Consider the following 15,953-nt stretch of genomic DNA (forward strand, 5'->3'; position numbering starts at 1 on the left):
AAAATAGGGAAGTTAAAGAGGGTCTCAACTGCTGAAGTGGTATTTGAAGGTAGGGAGGGAGCAAGCCGTGTGTCTCTTTGGGGCAAGTGATTCCAGACAGAAGTAGCACTAAGTGGAGTAGCTCTGTAGTGCAAGTACGACTGGCATGTTTTAAAGACAGCATGGTGAAAACCATTATCCTAAGCTAACACAGAAACAGAAAACCAAATACCACACGTTCTCACTTACAAGTAGGAGTTAAACACTGAGTACACATAGTTATAAAAATAGGAACGGTAGACACTGGGGAATACAGGAGTGGAGAGGGAGGCAGCAGGGTAACACTTGGATACTATGCTCACTACCTGGGTGATGGATTCATTTTTACCTCAGACCTCAGCATTATACAATATACCTTTGTAACAAACCTGTACATGTACCCCCTGATTCTAAAATAAAAGTTGTTGTAATTTTTTAAAGAGAAATAGAACATTGCTAGAGCCCTAGAAGTTCCCTTTGTGCCCCCTACCAGTTACCACTCCCTTACCTCAAAGGTAGCCATTATCCTGACTTCTAACACCGTGGATTAGTTTTACCTCTTTTTGGACTTCATATAAGTGAGATTATACAGTATGTTATCTTTAGAGTCTGACCTCTTTTGCTCAATGTTGTATGTCTGAGACCTCAAAATAATAGTTGTTCATTAATTTTTATTGATGAGTAGACCATAATTTATTGTATTGCTGATGGACATATGAATTGTTCCCAGTTTTTGTAGTTAACGATCATTGCTGCTATCTATATACATACTTGTGCACTTCTTTTTAGTGCATTAATGTAGTCATTCATATTGGACTTATAACTAGGAATGAAATTTCTGGATCATAACATATACATATGCTCAGCTTTAGTAGAAATAACCGAAAAACTTTTCAAAATGAGTTGTCTATTTGATACTCTCATCAGTAATATATATGAGTTCCAGTTTTTCCAGTCTTGCTAACGTGTTAGCAAGTGTCAGTGTTTTTAATTTCAAGTGTATTACATTGTACTTTTAATTTGTATTTTTCCGGTAACTTTTTATATGTCCTAAATGAGTCCTTTGATAGTTGTAGTTATTACAAAATTCTCTCTTTAATTATATTAAGCTCTTTTTTTTTTTTTTTTTTTTTGAGATGGAGTCTCACTCTGTCACCCAGGCTGGAGTGCAATGGTGTGGTCTCGGCTCACTGCAACCTCCGCTTCCCAGGTTTAAGCAATTGTCCTGCCTCATCCTCCCAAGTAACTGGGACTGTAGGCACGTGCCACCACACCAGCTAATTTTTGTATTTTTAGTGGAGACGGGGTTTCACTATGTTGGCCAGGCTGGTCTCAAACTCCTGACCTTGTGGTCCACCCGCCTCGGCTTCCCAAAGTGCTAGGATTACGGGCGTGAGCCATCACGCCAAGCCTTAAGCATTTTTTAATATTTAGAAGTTCTTAATTTTAAAAATTCCAGTTTATCATTTTGTTCCTTTATTGGTAGAGATTTTTGTGTTCTATTGAAACAAAAACTTTGTTAGAAAAATATCTGCAAAGTCAAAAAGATATTCTCTTATGTCACCATTTAGAAGCTTTATTGTTTTACACTCTACCTGGTAATAAATTCTTATGAAGGGTGAAAAAAGAAAAAGACACAGCACGGAAAGCAATGAAATATCGACGAGGTCAGCCAGGTAAGGGGGAAGGTGATATGGAAATCTGTAGGTATTTGTGAGACTCTTGTAAGGACTTTGACTTATACTCTTAGATGAGGTGCCATCAGAGGGTTTTGAGCCAAGACAGTGATGTGATCTGACGTTTCAAAAGGATCAGTCTGTCTATAATGTGTTAGGAATAGCTTGTAGTAGGGCAAGGGTGGAAGCAATAAGCAGAGTTAGGAGATTGTTGCAGTAATCCAGGCAAGAAGTAATGGTGGCTTAGACCAGGGTGTGAGCAACAGAAATGATGAGTAGTCTGATTCTGTACTTACTTTGTTTTTTGTTTTATTGTTTTATTGGAGATAGAGTCTAGCTCTGTTGCCCAGGCTGGAACACAGTGGCACAACATTGGCTCACTGCAACCTCCGCCTCCTGGGTTCAAGCAATTCTCCTACCTCAGTCTCCTGAGTAGCTGAGACTACAGGCGCATGTCACCAAGGCCGACTAATTTTTGTGTTTTTAGTAAAGACAGAGTTTCACCATGTTGCCCAGGGCGATCTTGAACTCCTGAGCTCAGGCAGTCCACCTGCCTCAGCCTCGCGAAGTGCGGAGATTACAGGCGTGAGCCACTGTGCCTGGTCTGTATTTATTTTTAGCTGGAGGTTTTCTAGAAGTGGAATAAAGTACAAAAAGTTAGATATGATGTTCTAACATTACAATGCCCTTCTAGTTGCTTTTCCCTAAATACATCTAAAAATATTTTTCTGCTTTTTGGTTGTTCTTACTCGTGTGTGTTTGTGTGTGTGTGTGTGTGTGTGTGTGTGAGATTTGTACTCAAAAAAAAAGCTAGGGTTTAGATACAGTTTATTATCTGAAAACATAACTTACTTTGGTGTTTAACTCCTTTACCACCAAGCACTTGCACAACAGTGCTCTGTTCATATCATGTTATATAAATTTGGCTTAGTCTGTGTAATTGCCCCCAGAAACTTCCTGGTCTTCGTTACTGTGGTCACCTGAAATTTTCATTTTTCTTCTTTTTTCTCTTTCATTTTTTTGCTTCATATAAACTCATGACTCCCTGAAATTTGCCTAGGTCTAACCTTCATACTGGCTGTGGACTCATATGAAGTCCATATGTGGTAGGGCTGAGCAGAAAGGAAGAAGCCGATGGTATTCCCTATGTGGATTTTTTCCTCTCTTTGCATCCAAATCAGTGGTCTAATCACCTGTGACACTAGACCAAAGTAATTATGTTTTTCCATGCAGATGCTCATCACGTGTACTCCTTAAGTTAAACCAAAAAAAGGGAGGAAATAAGGGCCAGAGTTGGGCTACCTTTTAATCTGGTTTGTTACTCAACTGTTGCTGGTAACTTCAAAAATGAAACCTACTTTTCAAAACCTCAAAAGGACAATTTTTGTTCAAGAAAAAGAAGAGGAAACATAGTGACCTGAGGCAAGAGTCTTTGATCTTAACCCCACCTTCTCAAGCCACCCACCTTCATACCAATGTCCTATTAGAATCCACACCTAGACCACAGGAGTCACCACCAGGGTCACAGGGCTGGGTAATGCCCATTCATAGTGCCATGCTTCAGAGGGCTGAGTGGATGTGTTCTTGACATCCCCTAAAATCCTAAGCTAGTTTTCCTATATTAACAGCAGTATTCAGCAACTCTAGGAGTTAGACTTCTTTATTATTTCTATTTTACAGATGGTGAAACTGAAGCACAGAGTAATTAAGTGAAATTATTAGGGTTACACAATTAGAGAAGTGACTGCCTTGTTTTCTAATTTTACTTGTGAAATTTTTAAGACACACAAAAACTAGACACATGAACCTCCATTAATACCATCACCCAGATTCAGTAATTTGAAGATTTTACCACGTTTGCTTGCTTGCCTTTTTTTTTTTTTAGACGGAATTTCGCTCTGTTCCCCAGGCTGGAGTACAGTGGTGCAGTCTCGGCTCACTGCAAGCTCTACCTCCTGGGTTCACACCATTCTCCTCCCTCAGCCTCCTGAGTAGCTGGGACTACAGGCGCCTGCCACCATGCCCAGCTAATTTTTTGTATTTTCATTAGAGACAGAGTTTCACTGTGTTAGCCAGGTTGGTCTCGATCTCCTGACCTCGTGATCCACCCGCCTCGGCCTCCGAAAGTGCTGGGATTACAGGCGTGAGCCACGGCGCCCAGCCGCTTTCTTGTTTACTGAAGTATTTTAAAGCAAATCCCAGATATCATTGCCATTTTACCTTACTAAAGTATGCAGGTCTGAAAATTATGTCCATTCTATGTAATGGACATTTCTACAATACCATTGATACCTTAACAGAGTTATCAGTAATTCCTTGGTATCATCTAATTTTTAAAAACAAGCTTGTTTTTAAAACCTTTATTTCTATTCCAGGAATCTAATAAGCCCACAGATACTTAGAACTTAACCACCATAACTTTTCATGTCATTGGCACACAATATGCATATTTTAGTAATTAAATAAGCAAATTGTAGGAGAGCGGTGTGTAGGCTGTTTCTAAGTTGTAAGTGCTTAAGGATGTGCTTTAGCTCTAGATCTGGAACTCATTACTTTAAAATACTGTTAAAGAAGGACAAAATTAAGTAGAAGAAATTCATTCTCTTTTGATGATAGTATATGGCCTTTTGCATGCTTTAGAAAGATTATCAAGCACTGTTTATGACTTTGTGATATTTCACAACACATTTTAGGATTTACGTAGGGACTAGTAAATAGGTTATATCCTATCAGTATTACCATGGGAATCAAAGTACGTTGAAGAAACTTTCTAGCCAACTGTAATATTTTTCCAGTGTTTTTTGTTACATGTCTTTTTAAGCAAGTGTTATTTGTGACATTCTGCAGGAAATAACCCTGTTGATTTCTTTAGTTCACTTGCTATTCAACAATAAATAAATGAATGAGTAAATAAATTAAACCCAGGTTACTGAGTTCACCTTAATTAAAAGGATTATGTAGCACAAGTCCCTTATTTATTACGGTATAGACTCCTGGCCTCAAAATGAGGCATCTATTTATTACCACAGCCCAGTAGGTTCTGTTCCAGTATTGCTGCCTAGATGTTCTTTTCAGTCTCTTTTTTACCATCTGAAACAGTGAGCCACTTGGAGGCTACATGCAGTTTTCGTGGCTTTACCATGTGGTCTATAATCTAGTTTCAACACCATACGTTTGAAAGCTGCCCTTGAGTTGTCATTTTTTTTGTTTTTTCTAACTTTTAAATTATTGTTTTCCATAGCACTTAATAAATTTTCATTTTGAATTGAAAAATAAGTACCTAAAAGTGTTTTTTGCAAATGTTCATCCTATACTGCTCTAAAATATGTGAGTTATAATTTTTCCTATCACTTGAATAAAACCATTGTATTCAAGCACCTGGTTTAATTATAAGAAGCATCACTAAGTGGAAATTAAAACCTCAGTTCTCTACCTTGCTGTACTTTAACTAGTGTTGTAGTCTGAAACAGGTCACTTCCATTTCTTTGTCTACAACAGGAGAGGAATTAATTTGATAATCCCACAAATCTTCTGGCTTTAAAAGTGTATCTCTCATTACATATGTAGGAAAAGTTTGTGCATGTGTTGTGTACCATACTGTAAAGGGATTATTACCATTTTGTTGCTGCAATTAGAATTTTTTTCAGCTTCCTTTGAATGGCATATTTCTTTTTTTTTTTTTTTTTTTTTTTTGGAGACAGAGTCTTGCTCTGTCGCCCGGGCTGGAGTGCAGTGGCCGGATCTCAGCTCACTGCAAGCTCCACCTCCCAGGTTTACGCCATTCTCCTGCCTCAGCCTCCCGAGTAGCTGGGACTACAGGCGCCTGCCACCTCGCCCGGCTAGTTTTTTGTATTTTTTAGTACAGACGGGGTTTCACCGTGTTAGCCAGGATGGTCTCGGTCTCCTGACCTCGTGATCCGCCCGTCTCGGCCTCCCAAAGTGCTGGGATTACAGGCTTGAGCCACCGCGCCCGGCCTGAATGGCATATTTCTAACACTGCTAGAACATTTTTAAATTATTGTATTGCTGGAACTATTCCAGAGAGAATCTCTACATTAACTTGTTAAGTTTTACTGTAATGCAGTTTGTTAATTTTTTTAATGATTTTAAAGTAAATTAAGTTCTTATGAACTTAGAGGCTCTGTAAATCAAATTTAGCATTTTTTTCTGAATTCTTAAGTAATGTGTGCTTATAATAATAGAGAGCTTGAAAATTACAAAGAAAAAAAAAGTCTACCAGATATGATCACTGGTAAAATGTGATGCATCCTTCTACAAAATTGGAATAACAGTCTGTGTATGGTTTTACTCCTTTTTTCATTGATTAGATCATGCATTTTTTCACATAATTAAAAATCCTGTCATGAGGGCAAGATGACAGAGGGTAGGAAGTCCTAGCCTTTGCTCTCCCATAGAAACATCAAGATAACAATACTTGGGCCAGGCATGGTGGCTCACACCTGTAATCCCAGCACTTTGGGAGGCCAAGGCAGGTGGATCACGAGGTCAGGAGTTCAAGACCAGCCTGGCCAACTTGGTGAAACCCCATTTCTACTAAAAGTACAAAAATTAGCCGGGCATAGTGGTGCATGCCTGTAGTCCCAGCTACTTGGGAGGCTGAGGCAGAATTGCTTGAACCCAGGATGTGGAGGTTACAGTGAGCCAGGGTCGTGCCATTGCACTCCAGCCTGGGCAACAGAGCAAGACTCCGTTTCAAAAAAATAAATAACAACACTCCTACTAAAATATCTTTATAAGAAATGCAGAATCCATTTAATAAGTTGTAGCACCCCAGCCACATACATAACTGAGAAAATCCACACCATGATAGGTAAGGAGAGCAAATTCACTTTGCCCACATCAGCTTCTCCCCCAGACTAGCTTAGTTCAGAGCCAAGAGGATCACCCATGACTTCTCCCACATTGGGAAAGGAAAGAATGGAGCGTGCACTTGGCCATCTGGCCTCCTGGCATCTTAGTGCATTCTTGCCAATTTCTGTCTCACCTCATATCCGGTGCTGAAAAACTGATAGCGCCCAGATGCCTGGAACAACTGAGAATGAAAGAAGGGTGAATGGCCTCCTACAGCTGGCACTGTTCTGCAAGTTTGGGAAAAGGCTCAGAACAGAGTCTTTCCCTTTAGGAGGGAAATGAAGGGAGCCTTGTCTCTAGCCTTTCAGTATGGTATGCAAAGAGCTGATTTCCATCTCAGTTCATGCCATGTACTAAAGGACTGGTGGAGCCTGGATGCCTGTGACAGCTAGGAATAAAGGGAAATGGGTGGGTGCCCCCTACAGCAAACAGTACTCTGTGAGACTGGAAAAAGTACTGTTTCTTCAAAGTCACAGACAACAATGCAGCCATACAATAAACATGGAAAATCAAGAAAACATGACACAATCTAAGGAAGAAAATAATTCTTTAGTAACCAATTAAAAAAAAGTGGATGTATTAATTACCTACAAAGAATTTACATTAATCCTGTTAAAGAAGCTCACTGAGTTACATGAAAACACTGGTAGGAAACTAAATGAAATCAGGAAAAGAATACATGAGCAAAGTAAGGATGTTAACAAAGAAACAATTAAAAAGAAACAAAAAAAAGAAAGAATACAGTAACTGAACTGAAAAATTCACTACAGGAGTTCAACAAGCAGCTGACTTGATCAAGCGGAAGAAAGAATCAGTGAACTTGAAAACAGGTCATTTGAAATTATCAAGTTAGCGGAGCAAAATAAAAATAATGAAAAGGAGTGAAGCTATGGAACTCAATCAAGCAAAGATAAGCAATGGAAGTCGCAGAAGTAGAAAAGGAGCAGACAGCTGTTTCAAGAAACAATGAGTGAAAATTTCCCAAATCTGGTGAGGGAAATGTGAAGGTCAAAGAATACCAAACAGGATGAAACCAACACATATTATAATCAAATTGTCAAAAATCAAAGACAAAAAGTAAGTGAGATAAGTGCTGAAAGAAAAGAAAAAAAAACTGTCAACCAAAAATAGTATGCCTAGCAAAGCTATCCCCCAAAAATGGAGAGAAAGATTTTACCAGATAAACAAAAGCTAAAGGAGTGTATCATTACTAGAACTGCCTTACAAGAAATACCAATGGGAGTTCTTCAATATGAAACAAAGGAACAATAAATAACACAAAGCACATGACAGTAAAAAACTCACTAGTGAATATATAAACAAATAGAAAATACTGTAATGTTGTACTACTGATTAATAAATCACTGTAACTCTGGTATAAATGTTAAAAGCCAACAGGATTAGGCCGGACACCATGGCTCACACCTGTAATCCCAGCACTTTGGGAGGCCAAAGCAGGCGAATCACCTAAGGTCAGGAGTTCAAGACCAGCCTGGCCAACATAGTGAAACCTTGTCTCTACTAAAAATACAAAAACGAGTCGGGCATGGTAGCGGGTACCTGTAAACCCAGCTACTTGGGAGACTGAGGCAGGAGAATCACGTGAACCTGGGAGGCAGAGGTTGCAGTGAGCCGAGATCATGCCACTGCACTCCGGCCTGGGCAACAGAGCAAGACTCTGTCTCAAAAAAAGAAAAAGCCAACAGTATGAAGAATAACTCCAATAATTAATTGGTGGATATGTAATATTAAAATATGTAAATTAGAACATCAATAGCAAAGTATGCAGGAGTAAATATGTACAGTTTTTGTATACAATTATATTGTTATCTTAAAATGCATTATTATATATATAAGATCATTTATGTAAGCTGCATGGTAATCATAAAGCAAAAACATGTACAGGCATACCTTGTTTTATTATGCTTCACTTTATTGCACTTCACAGGTATTGTGTTTTTTGTTTTTTACAAATTAAGGTTGTGGCAACCCTGCATCAAGCAACTATATTGGCACCATTTGTCCAGTATCATGTGCTCACATTGTGTTTCTTATTATACCTTTGTTGTTGTTGTTGTTGTTGTTGTTGTTGTTGTTGTCATCGTCGTCATTTTTTAGAAACAGTGTCTTGCTCTGACACCCAGGCTGGAGTGCAGTGGCATGATCATGGCTAATGGCAACCTCAACTCCTGGGCTAAAGAGATCCTCACCTTGGCTTCCCAGAGTGCTTGGATTACAGGTGTAAGCCACCACACTGAGCCCACTCTTGTTATATCTGATGTGATCTGTTGTCAGTAATCTTTGATGTTACTATTGTAATCATTTTGGCACCCCACGAACCACACCTATAGAAAATATCTAATTTAATTATAAATTTTTTGTGTGTTCTGACTACTGACCGGCCCTTCCCCCATTTCTTGCCCTCACATTGAGCCGCCCAAATCCCTAAGACAATAATATTGAAATTAGGCCAGTTGGCCATTCACAGTTGCCCACACCTGTAATCTCAGCAGCAGGAAGATCACTTGAACACAGGAGTTCAAGACCAGCCTGGGGAACATAGACCCCCATTCCTACATAATATTTTAAAATTAGCTGGGCATAGTGGTGTGCACCTGTGTTCCCATCTACTTGGGAGGCTGAGGTGGGAAGATCACTTGAACCTGGGAAATTAGGGCTGCAGTGAGCTGTGATTATACCACTGCACTGCAGCCTGGGCAACAGAGCAAGACCCTGTCTCAGAAAAGAAAGAAAAAATTAGGCCTATTAGTAACTCTACAATGACCTCTAATTGCTAAGTGAAAGGAAGAGTCCCACGTCTCTCACTCCAAGTCAAAAGCTAGAAATGATTAAGCTTCATAAGGAAGGCATTTCAAGAGCCCAGATAGGCCAAAAACTAGGCCTCTTGTACCAAACAGGCAAGTTGTGAATGCAAAGAAAAAGTTTTTGAAAGAAAGTCTAAGTGCTACTCCATCTATCACATGAGTGATAAGAAAGGGAAATGGCCTTGTTGCTAATAAAGTGTTGGTGGTCTGGATAGAAGATGAAACTAGCCACAACATTCCCTTAATCCAAAGTCTAATCCAGAGCAAGCCTCTAATGCTGTTCAAGTCTATGAAGGCTGAGAGAGGTAAGGAAGCTGCAGGAGAAAAAGCTTGAAACTAGTAGAGGTTGGTTCATGAGGTTTAAAGAAAAAAGTTATCTCCACAAAAATGTAAGCTGAGTCAGCAGGTGCTGTCATGGAAGCTGCAGAAGATCTAGCTAAGGTCATTGATGAATGTGGTTACAGTAAACAACAGATTTTTCAGTGTAGATAAAACAGCCTTCTATTGCAAGAAGATACCATCTAGGACTTTGATAGCTAGAGACAAGCCAATACCTGACTTTAAAGCGTCAAAAGACAGGCTGACTCTCATTAGAGGTTAATGCATCTGGTCACTTTAAGTTGAGGCCAATGCTCATTTGCTATTCTAAAAATCCTAGGGCCCTTAAGAATTATGCTAAATCTACTCTGCCTGTGCTCCATAAGTGGAACAACAAAGCATGGATGATAGCACATCTGTATACAGCATAATTTACTGACTATTTTAAGCCCACTGTGGAGAGGTACTGCTTACAAAAAGGTTCCTTTTGAAATTACATCTCATTGACAATGTACATGGTCACTCAAGAGCTCTGATGCAGATGAACCAGGAGATTCATGTTGTTTTCATGCTTGCGAACACAACATCTGTTCTTCAGTCCGTGGATCCAAGAGTAATTTTGACTTTCAAGTCTTATTATTTAAGGAATACATTTTATAAGATTATAGCTGCCATAGATAGTGATTTCTCTGGTAGATTTGGGAAAAGTAAACTGAGGATTCACCCATTCTAGATGCCATTCAGAACATTCATGATTCATGGGAGGAGATCAAAATATCAACATTAACAGGACTTTGTAAGAGGTTGAATTCCAGCACTCATGGATCATTTGAGGGGTTCAAGACTTCAGTGGAGGAAGTCACTGTAGATGTGGTAAAAACTGCAAGAGAACTAGAATTGGAAGTGGAGCCTGAAGGTTTGACTAAATTGCTGCAATCTCATCATAAAACTGGAATGCATGAGAAGTTGCTTTTTGTGTATGAACAAAGAAAGTGGTGTTTGAGATTAGAATCTACTTCTAATGAAGATGCTGTGAATGTTGTTGAAATTATAACAACAAAGGCTTTAAGAAATATTCCATAAACTGAGCTGATACAGTAGCAGCAGAGTTTAAGGGGATAGAGTCCAATTGTAAAAACAATCTCTACTGTGGATAAAAAGCTATTAAGCAGCATAGCATGCTACAGAGGATCTTTCATGAAAAGAAGAGTCAGCAGATGCAACAAACTTCATTGTCTTATTTTAAGAAATTGCCAGTCACTCCAACCTTCAACTATCACCCTGATCAGTGAGTAGCCATCCGATATTGGGGCAAGACATTCTACCAGCCAAAGATTACAACTAGCTGAAGACTCAGGTGATTGTTAGCATCTTTTAGCATTAAAGTATTTTTTAGTTAAGGTATGTATATTGCTTTTTAACTTGAAAAACAAAAAATTATTTGACTTTCTTTATTTCAATATTCACTTTATCACAGTGGTCTGGAAGTGAACCTGCAATATCTCCAAGTTATGCCTGTAGTAGATACACAAAAGATAAATACATAGCACTGCAAAAAAATCATCAAATCACAAAGGAAGATAGCAAGAGAAGAAAGGAATGAAAGAACTACAAACAAAATGACAATAGTAAGTCTTTACCTATTATTACTTTAAATATAAATGGATTAAATTCCATCATCAAAAGTCATTGAGTGGCTGAATGAATTAAAAAATAGGAACCCACCATGTGCTGGGTATATAAGTTATATACTTATATCTTAGAAAATAGATTTTAAGTCAAAAACTGACACAAGAGACAAGGTCATTATAGAATGATAGGGTCAGTCAGGAAAACATAACAATTATAAATATGTATGCATCCAGTATCAGGGCACCTAAATACGTAAAGCAAATATTAACATACCTGAAGGGAAAAACAAACAACAATATAATAATAAAAGAAGACATCAAGACACCACTCTCAACAATGGATAAATCATTTAGACAGAAAATCAGTGAGGAAACACTGGATTTTAACCAAACTATGGGCCAAATGGACCTAACAGATACATATAGAACATTCCATCCAACAACAGCAGAATACACGTTCTTCTCAAGCACACATGGAACATTCTCCAGGATAAATCACATTAGGCTACAAAACAAATCTTAATAAATTTAAGATTGAAATCATGTCAGATATCTTTTCTGACCACAATAATATAAAACTAGAAATCAGTAAAAGGAGGAAAATTTACAAATATGTGGAAATGGAAGTCAATAAATATTAAAAGGGAAGTCATATAGATTGATATATTAATATCTAATTAATATATAATTGATATGTTAATATACTAGTTAATATATAATTGATCTATTAATAATTGATATATTAATATCAATTAATATAATATTAAAAGGGAAGTCCAGGCCGGATGCCAGTGGCTCATGCCTGTAATCTCAGCACTTTGAAAGGTGAAGGTCAAGAGATCGAGACCATCCTGGCCAAACATTGTGAAACCCCGTCTCTACTAAAAATGCAAAAATTATCTGTACGTGGTGGCGTACACCTGTAGTCCCAGCTACTCGGGAGGCTGAGGCAGGAGAATGACTTGAACCTGGAAGGCGGAGGTTGCAGCGAGCCACGATCCCGCCACTGCACTCCAGCCTGGGCGACAGTGCGAGACTGTCTCAAAAAAAAGGGGGGGAAGTCAAATAATATTTTGATACAAATAAAAAAAACTTACCAAAACGTATAGCAAGTGGCAAAAGTAATACTAAAAGGAAAATTTATAGCAAAAAAATGTTAAGAAAGAAGAAAAGGCCAGGTGCAGTGGCTCACGCCTGTAAGCCCAGCACTTTGGGAGGCAGAGGCACACGGATCACAAGGTCAGGAGTTTGAGACCAGCCTGGCCAACATAGTGAAACCCTGTCTCTACTAAAACTACAAAAAATTAGCTGGGTGTGGTGGTGGTTGCCTGTAACCCCAGCTACTTGGGAGGCTGAGGCAGGAGAATTGCTTGAACCTGGGAGGCGGAGGTTGCAGTGAGCCGAGATCACACCACTGCACTCCAGCCCAGGTGACAGTGCAAGACTCCATCTCAAGAAAAAAAAAAAAAGAAAAAAAATTCATACAACTTAACTTTAAACCCTAAGGAATTAGAAAAACAACATTCAAAGCCCAAAGTTAGCAGAAGAAAGGAAATAATAAATATTAGAGCAGAAGTAAATACAGACTACAAAAAGCAGTAGTAAAGACTAACAAAGCTGGGTGTTGCTTTTTGAAAAGATAAACAAAATTGACAAACCTTTAGAGTAAGACAAAAGTCTCAAAGAAGTGAAAGAGGAGACATTACAACTGATGCCAGAAAAATACAGTAAGACTATAAGAGACTCCTATGAGCCTTCATTTCCAATAAATTGGATAATCTAGAAGAATAAATAAATTCCTAGAAATATAAACCTTCCAAAACTGAATCATGAAGGAAATATAAAATATCATCAGACAAATAACAAATGAGAGTGAATCCATAATTTTTAAAAACCTCCCTCCAAAAAAGAAAAACCCAGGACTGGATGGCTTCACAGGTGAATTCTACCAAATATTTGAAGAAGAATTAATGTCAGTCCTTCTTGAACTCTTCCAAAAAGTTGAAGAAGAGGGAACGCTTCTAAACTCATTTTATATGCCTAGCACTGCTGTGATACCAAAGCCAGATAAGGACACTAACAATAAAACTATAGGTCAGTGTCTCTGATGAACATAGATACCAAAATCCTCAACAAATACTAGCAAACCAAATTCAACAGCACATTAAAAGGATCATACATCCTAAATGGGATTTATCCCTGGAATGCAGGCATGGTTCACCATATACACATCAATAAATATAATATGCCACATTGTAACAATGGATAAAAATCATGACCATGTCAGTAGATGCAGAAAAAGCATTTGATGAAATTCAACATTCTTTCATGATATAGCACTCAAAAAATTAACCATAGAAGGAATGTACTTCAACATTATAATAAAGTCCATATATGACCATGTATGACAAGCCCTTAGCTTAACATCATACTCATAAGTGAAAAACTGGAACCTTTTCCTCTAAGATCAAGAACAAGATGTGGATGCCTGCTCTTGCCACTTCTATTCAACACAGTATTGGAAGTCCTAGCCAGAGCAATTAGGGAAGAAAAATAAAAGCATCCAAATCTGAAAAGAAAAACTAAAATTGTCTGCAGATGACATGGCATTATATATAGAAAACACTAAAGACACCACCGAAAAAAAACTCTTAATAAACAAATTCAGCAAGGTTGGTGGATGTAAAACCAACATACAGAAATCAGTTGCAGTTCTATACATCCCACAGGAAATTAAGAAAATCCCATTGACAGTAACATCAAAAAGAATAAAATATTTAGGAATAAACTTAGCCAAAGAGGTGAAAGTCTTCAGTTTTACTGATGAAAGAAATTAAAGCAGATACAAATAAATGGAAAAATATCTCATGTTCATGATTGGAAGAAATAATATTGTTAAAATCTCCATACTACCCAAAGCAGTCTACAGATTCAATGCAATCTCTATTAAAACCTCAGTGACATTTTTTACAGAAATAGAAAAACAACCCTAAAATTAATATGGAATTACATAAGACCCCAAATAGCCAGAGCAGTCTTGAAAAAGAACAAAACTGGAGGCATCATACTTCCTAATTTCAAAATACATTACAAAGCTACAGTAATCAAAACAGTATCATGGTAGCATAAAGATGGATGTATAGACCAATGGAGCAGAAGAGAGACCCCGTAAATAAACCCACTCATTTATGATTAACTGATCTTTGACAAGGGTACCAAGAACATAAAATGGGGAAAGGATAGGCTCTTCAACAAATGGTGTTGTGTAAACTGGAAATCCACAGGCAAAAGAAGGAAATTGGATCCTATCGTAGACCATGGCCAGAAATCAAAGCAAAATGGATCAAAGACTTAAATATAAATTCTGAAACTGTAAAACTTCTCACAGAAAACATAGGGGGAAAGCTTCTTGGCATTGGTCTTGGCAATGACTTCGTGGTTTGACACCAAAAACAAAGGCAAAAGAACCAAAAATAGGCAAGTGGGACTGTATCATAATAAAAGCTCTGTACAGAAAAGAAAACAATCAACAAAATTAAAAAGCAAGCTGAAGAGACTGAGGCAGGCAGATTGCTTGAGCCCAGGAGCTCGAGACCAGCCTGGACAACATGATAAAACCCCATCTCTACAAAAAAATACAAAAGTAGCTGGGTGTGGTAGCATGCATGTGTAGTCCCAGCTGCTTGGGAGGCCGAGGTGGGAGGATCCATTGAGCCCAGGAGATCGAGGCTACAGTGAGCCATGATTACGCCACTGCATTCCATCCTGGGAAACAGCAGGACCCTGTCTAAAAGAAAAAAAAAGGTGAGATAAAAGTAAGGAGGTTGAGGCGTAGATCACCTGAGGTCAGGAGTTCAAGACCAGCCTGGCCAACATAGTGAAACCTGTATCTACTAAAAAAAAAAAAATACAAAAGAAAAAAAAACAGGTGTGGTGGTGCATACCTGTGATCCCAGCTACTTGAGAGGCTGAGGCAGGAGAATTGCTTCAATCTGGGAGCCAGAGGTTACAGTGAGCCGAGATGGCACACTGCACTCCAGCCTGGACCACAGAGTGAGACTCCATGTCCAGAAAACAGAGAAATAGAAGTTAAATATTAGCAAAACATCTATCAAGGTAAGAGGTTAATATCCAAAACATATAAGTAACTCGTATAACTCAATAGCAAAAAAAACAAATCTAACCTAATCTTAAAACAAGCAAAAAACAAATAGATATTTCTCCAAAGACGACATACAAATGGCCTCCAGGTATATGGAAAGATGCTGAGTATCATTAATCATGGAAATGCAGATCAAAACCACAGTGAGATATCAACTCACATCTTAGCATATCTGTTACCAAAAATAAATTTAAGGCCAGGCTTGGTGGCTCACACCTGTAATCCCAACACTTTGGGAGGCTGAAACAGGCAGATTGATTGAGTCTAGGAGTTCAAGACCAGCCTGGCCAACATGGTGAAACCCTGTCTCTACTAAAAAATACAAAAAAAGTTAGCTAGGCATGGTGGCGCACACCTGTAGTCCCAGCTGCTCAGGAGGCTGAGGTGAGAGAATCACCTGAGCCTGGGAAGTTGAGGCTGCAGTGAGACAAGATGGCGCCCTGCACTCCAG

General features: G+C 38.5%; 1 protein-coding gene across 1 annotated transcript in view; it reads left to right on the forward strand.

Annotated features, from left to right (window-relative positions):
• The window catches only part of FBXO33 (F-box protein 33), a 32,457-nt gene that overhangs the window by 8,243 nt on the left and 8,261 nt on the right, over nt 1–15,953 (forward strand). The window lies entirely within an intron of this gene.

This window comes from Macaca thibetana, chromosome 7, assembly GCF_024542745.1.
Source record: "Macaca thibetana thibetana isolate TM-01 chromosome 7, ASM2454274v1, whole genome shotgun sequence".
In the NCBI taxonomy this organism is placed as follows: domain Eukaryota; kingdom Metazoa; phylum Chordata; class Mammalia; order Primates; family Cercopithecidae; genus Macaca; species Macaca thibetana.